Source organism: Cydia fagiglandana, chromosome 2, assembly GCF_963556715.1.
Source record: "Cydia fagiglandana chromosome 2, ilCydFagi1.1, whole genome shotgun sequence".
Lineage (NCBI taxonomy): Eukaryota > Metazoa > Arthropoda > Insecta > Lepidoptera > Tortricidae > Cydia > Cydia fagiglandana.
This window is the reverse complement of record NC_085933.1, coordinates 11639684-11646302: the sequence shown is the minus strand read 5'-3', so window position 1 is coordinate 11646302 and position 6619 is coordinate 11639684. Positions and strand designations below refer to the sequence as shown.

The window sequence follows — 6619 nt, the reverse complement described above, 5'->3', positions numbered from 1 at the left end:
CAGCATAGCAAAAACCATAAAATAGCACTGGCGCGCCCTCAAATCCCACGACTCTTCTCTTTCCGCACAGACTCTAAAAGGTACTGAAAACTTTGTGAATGCGCTTTATTAATGTCTATTTTTTTATTAAGTTGCCAGTTGCCAGTTTTCAGTGTATATTTTTATATGTAAAACATTTTTTAATAAATAATATATAATGTTATAAACATAAACATGCCTTTTATTTAAATCAATTGATAATACCACAAACAAGGGTTTATTTGCATCTTTCATATATTTCGTGATATGAATATAACAAATATGTTTATCAACAGAATTACTATATACCTACCTATAATACCAATACCCGCCAGGCTAAACCGGTTGTTTGTGTTTGGTACACAACGAAGGCGCTACTAGTATAAATGTGTAAACGTTTGGGGACATTTTTTTGTATGGAGTTATCGTTCTTCTCCTGGTGAGTATTATATTCTTTGGGTAAGATTGTTAAAAATAAAGACAATAATAGAACGTTTGTGAAAGTTTTATTTACATACATCTCCCTCAAGGGCCCAACGCTTTCTGTTCTATTTGACGGCGCAGCAACTAGTATCATTTCTCTCTCCTTGCTCTTTTAAAAATGCCGTTTGTCAAAAAAGGACAACCATACTGTTGACAAGATGGACTTCAAATCCAAGTGTCCCCTTTTTAGGTGACCCAGGTTGTGCATGTGTGCGTAAAAACGTATATGTGTGCTCTTTTAGGGATGTGAAAAGTCGATTTTAATCATGTTATATATCGATAAACGCTACACAGAGGAACGAAATAGCGATTAATTGAAGCTTCAATATCTTCGTTAAACATGAACATAATTGAAATGCTAATGGATAATGAATATATTATAATATAATAAATAATTCAATTATTGCGGAACACCTATTTTAGTAGGTATTTATGTATTTTAATTAAATATCTGAACTTTCCCTTGGTTCCCTGCTGGGGCGTGACTATAAAATTGTGATCTGATAACCACAATAAAGAATAAAAGCATTTTTGTTCATTTTAGGTATCGTTAAACCTTTGAAGTAAAATTAAAATTGCACGAAATGTCGATAGTTTATCGATATGACTTTATCGACATGGCTACAGCAAAGTGGGCCGCTTTGTTAATCGTTCACTAAATAAAAGTGGTCCCACTGACAGCTCGCTTGGAAGGTATCTGTATATATTATTATATCTATGATCTCCCTCCACAGTTACATAGCTCGGTACATTTGAGCTGGCGTTTAAAGCAATTGCACCTGGAACTGCAAGATTTCATGCACCGACACCTTATCAATTCTAGGCATGCTTGAGCACCCATAGGACTTTGGGTCCACAGTGGCACCCAAGCTTCTTCTACTTTCTACCAACCCCATTCAGATGGTCAAGGAATATCTTGCGTTTTCTTTAGGCACTGCCCCCAATATGAACAGTCTGTAAAATGTTGTTTGAGGGCAGCTTCTGTACGAGGCAAATTTTCGATATGTTTGTGCTTTTTTGTAAATAAATGCTTGCGACACTCATTTATATTCACAGAGGGGCATGATTTGAATAACAAACAGATTATATAAAAAAATTAAAGTTCTGGATAAGAGTATCTTTTAAATATCGTATCGAGCGACGCCCGTGCGCCTCCCGAAAAAATCGAGTAGGTACGTGCAATAATTATTTTATTTCACATGGAAAATAGTCAAATGTATATTTAATGTTAATGCTTTTAAAATCTGTATTAAATGGGCTTCCGCACAATATTTTTTATAAACCAAGTTTAATACTAAAATATAAAACTATACGTGTTTGTTTGCATTGTGTCACTACTAAAAGATTATTATTTTAAGGATTGCGTCATATTTTGCTACGGAACCCTAAAAAACTAGTAAGGGGAATGAATTGGGCATCATCTAGTTACCTGAAAACGACACCAAACTTGACTGAAAGGTCCAAACTAATCCACCAGATTTTTTTTTCTGAGCGCCGGGAGCTTTGTACTTTGCCCCCACCTCCTCCCCCTCTGACACAGAGTTCAATCTCTGACAGCCTGAATTAATACATAGGCTACTTCTTAACCGCGGGTAACACCGCAGGGTGTAGGTAGAATAATAATAAGTGGATCTTCTATGGTCTTTTTGCCATCCCCTACGCTGAGCTGGCGAACGTTGCAGTACTTTCAATATTTTATTTTACATTGAAAATAGTCAAATTTATATTTACTGATAATTTTTTTATAATCTGCATTAAATAGGCTTTTAGACAGTATTTTTTATAAATCAAGTTTCATACAAAAATAACGAAAATATAAGGGTTTGATTGCATTTCGTTACTACTAAAAGTTTATTATTTTAAAGATTGCGTCATATTTTGCGGTTTTCAGTAAGGTATTACTTCCTCAGTTGTGCTCTGATGCTCTGGATCTGGAATGACACCCGCAGCATCCGCTGTGCTGTGCCCTACCTACCACTCAAAGCGAAATGACATGCATAGTGCCCATACCTTTCTTTTGGACGTAGTTTAAGGACATACCCGGGTCCTAAATAAGTTAGTTTTGATCCATATTACTATCGGTTTGATAGCCGCACGCAGCCAAAACTACTCACTACTACCAATGCGCTCCATACGAAGAATCCCAACGTGAAATGGAACGTAACATGGATAGGTAGGTACTTTATTCAAACAATAAAAAGATTACGAGTTCGCGATAACATTTATCTGAGAAAAAGCCTTGATTTAGACACTAAAAAGTGTTTTATAGCAACACCACATTGCTTTTACCGGTGGCGAAATCCGGAACTAACGTAAACCCATACATTTTCATGATTTCCTTTAGATAGTAGCGACATTGTAGCAAAGTTGCGTAAGGCGGCGTCTGGAATACGTTGCGGTTAAGGCAAACAACCTATTCAAATTGGATTAATTGTGACCGTGAGGGTATATTAAGCGTGTGGTAATAGGGCCCATTATTATCCCGGGGTTTACTGCTGCCTGCTTGCGTTTTATGTCTGTACAAGTAACGTTTTGCCGTTGTTTGTTTGAATTAAAAGGACGACATGATTGGGTTGGGACAGGCATAGTTTAAAACAGAGCCACACCCGCAACAGATATTAGCAACGTACCTACCTATTTGTGACCATTTCCATAAACAATAATATACTTAGGTAGGTACTTATAAGAAAAACTTCTTCAGTAGATCATAGCCTAACGAAGTAAAATACATAAATAGTTGTTGAAAAGGAGTTGGTGTGTAAGTAAGTTGGTGTTCATCAAGGCTCCGCTCTGAGCCCCTTTCTGTTCAGTGTGGTGCTTGACGATGTCACGGCAGAGTTACAAGACCCACCGCCGTGGTTGCTCATGTATGCAGACGACATCGCACTGACAGACGAGGACAAACAGGTATTGGAGCGAAAGGTGAACCAGTGGAAGGGGTCGCTAGAAAACGGAGGTCTGAAGCTAAATGTCGCGAAGACCGAATACATGGCCTGCGGAAGTACGGATTTCACTCCCATAAACATAGGGAACGAACCTGCCGTGAAAACAGACAAGTTTAAGTACCTGGGATCAGTACTGCATGAGTCCGGGATCATTGATCACGACATCCGAGCCCGAATCAGCGCGGCTTGGTCTAAATAGCGGGAGGTCACAGGAGTCATCTGCGACCGCAGAATACCGCTTAGACTCAAAGGTCTAGTGTATAAGTGCATTATCCGTACAGTCCTACTTTATGGCGCCGAGACGTGGCCGGTTCTTGGAAGGCATGTTCAGGAGCTTAGCGTTACAGAGATGAAGATGCTGCGATGGATGTGCGGCGTTACGCGCGCTGACCGCATCCGTAACGAGTACATCCGTGGCAGCCTCGCAGTCCGTGACGTAGCGGAGAAGCTCCAAGAATGTCGCCTCCGGTGGTTCGGCCACGTTTGCCGCAGGCCAGCTGACTACGTAGGAAACATATGCCTTAACCTAGCCCTTGACGGCCCCCGACCCCGCGGCAGACCAAAAAAGCGATGGCTCGATGTCGTGAAAGCAGATATGAGCGTGAACGGGCTCACACGAGACGACGCCCAGGATCGCGCAAAGTGGAGGAAAGCAAGTAGGAAAGCGGACCCGGGCAAAGGCCGGGATAACGCTAAGTAGAAGAAGTTGTTGAAAAGGAGTTCCAGAGTTTGGTGTACGTTAGCAGTTCCAATTTACAAAATATCATAATTATAGCATAAAATGCTCATGCTTGATGGTCAATCGACAATCGCGATTAATCAAGTAAGAGGTAAGTAGGTTTTAAGTATAGTTCGTTTTTTTAGCATTAGTAATTAGGTAAACAATCTTGATGTGCCTTTTAATTGAAAAACACATTTTAAAAATAAGTTACGGCAAATATGTAACAATTATGAATCTAATACAATCATTTATATTCTTCTGCTTTCATAAGTAATAGTTTTTAAATTTAAAAAAGCGTTTTTCAATTAAAAGACATGTCAAGATCGCTTACCTTCTTGCAAGTTCTTTCTAATGCTAAAAAAACGAACTATAGGTACAATCGCCTGCGCTCGCGGTGTGCCTCGTTTGAACGCCTTGCAGGTATGTAGCAGGTACCTAGTAAGGTGCAAGGCAATTTTTTCTTAACAGGAACACCGCGAGCGCATACGATTGTACCATTTGTACCTATAGGTACAAAGTAGGTAGGTAAAGTAGGGTAGATAGGTAGGTGGTAGGTTAGTTATAACTAAGAAAAAACATTGAGCGCTTGATCGTCTCAAGAAAGTTTTATTTGAATGTAAATAAAACTTTCTAGCCAGTCAAGACTTAAAAATGTATAATTAATTCTACTTACATACAATTAACCGTTTGAATACAAATGAGTTTGTTATGGAAATAGAATGGACCATATAAAAGCCCCTTGGAGCAACATTAGGTAGGTAACCATCGTTTCGTAACCTTTAGGTATTCGTTTCGGGCAAAGAGAACATTTTGTTGAGCGGGGACCTCATTTAAAAGATTCCGTTCAGTCCGATTTTGTGCAAATTGGCTATAAATTGGTATTTATTTTGGGTAAAGTATGGTACTTACTAATTTTTGTAGCTAACATAGCCTGCATGCCAAAACATGTACTAGGTACTAGGTAGGTATTCCGATTGTTTGCAGAACGGTCCGTTACAAATCCTACTCGTATGTCTCCTTACTTATATGCCAACCAGTTTCCAAGTTTGTTCGTCAGGCTCGTTAGTCTCTCTCTAGCTCTCTACTTTTTGTATCTAATAAAAAGCAGTGAAGTACCAGCTAATAAATTGACGAAAAAAGGAAGCCATTCATGAGTTTTTTTTAATAAAACAACTTCTCTTCTTGAAAATAATCACTAATTTGCTTAATAATATACTTAATCGAATTCATTTTTAAGCGCCACTTGCACCATCCCATTAACCTGGGGTCAACCAGTTAACTTGGAGTTACCATGATTACCAGTACAATTTGACACTAGGTTAACGGTGTAACCGCTGAACCTCGGGTTATTGGGATGGTGCAAGTGGCCCTAATAGTTAAACGTCTACTCTGTAACTCGCCTTTGGAAACTCTGTAATGCGGAAACTCGCATTGTCTGATTCAACTGAAGCTTTATCCTGGTTACTACCTCGTTAGCTTAGCCATTAGCTGAGTTCCGGTCCTCGGACTATTTATGCACGTGTGAACGTGTGCTCGCGCGTACCTCAATGTTATATTTTTCCTAGTCCATAATGGGCCCTTTTTGATCATAAGCATACTGAAAATAATTATCAAAATCCTGTATGTAAGTACCTATATCTACAACTTTTTTTTCATACCCAAGTTTAGTGCGCTGACATCATACCTATGTTTAAACTCTTAGCTCAATGCCCCATAATTCACATTAGCACTCACTAAAATTCTTAACACGAACAAACAAAAAGTCAGCCCTTCCTAAATAAACAAGGCCCATGCAGGTCATTAAATCTTTACGGCCGACCTTGGCCCACTTACAACATCTGTAGGCTAATAAAACACTTGAGAAAACTTCGTGGCTGTGGAGATCGTTTTGAATGTATGTCAACGGGTAATAGACATAAGCGGTTTAATGGAAACCCTGAGTTTTTGCTGAAGGGGAATTTTATACAACCGTGGGTAAGCTAGCATACATCCCTGCCCTGGATTTCATGCCTCCTCTACACGATGGGCCAACGCCGGCCACTCCGAGGGACGCATATATGCGTTAGAGGGAGCAAGTGATATTGCTATCTCATTCTACCGCATGGCTTCGTCCTTTGGAGTGGCCGGCGTTGGCCCATCGTTTAGAGGAGCCATCACAGCTCGGAGCAACTGTACAGGTTTGTCTGAAGTTTGTTAGCTGCTCCGGCTATACTCATGCGATTTGTATGCATATTGAACTTTGTTATGTAATGTCGAATTAATCGACTTACACGCGTATTCGGGAAACGAGATAATCACAAGATCTAGAAACGATATAGAGATCAACTATGTAGATTTACATTAGATATCGACTAGATGTGACTTGGATATCTAAGTCATAAACTCATAACTTGTCGAAATCGTTCAAGAGGACCTCCAGAATCGCGGAAACGTCAAATTTGACATATCTATC

At 39.5% G+C, this 6619-nt stretch overlaps 1 pseudogene; it reads left to right on the top strand.

The window, feature by feature from the left end:
- Positions 1 to 2654: 2654 nt before the first annotated feature.
- LOC134672548 (uncharacterized) lies at positions 2655 to 4933 on the top strand (annotated as a pseudogene).
- The last annotated feature ends 1686 nt before the right edge of the window (positions 4934 to 6619 follow it).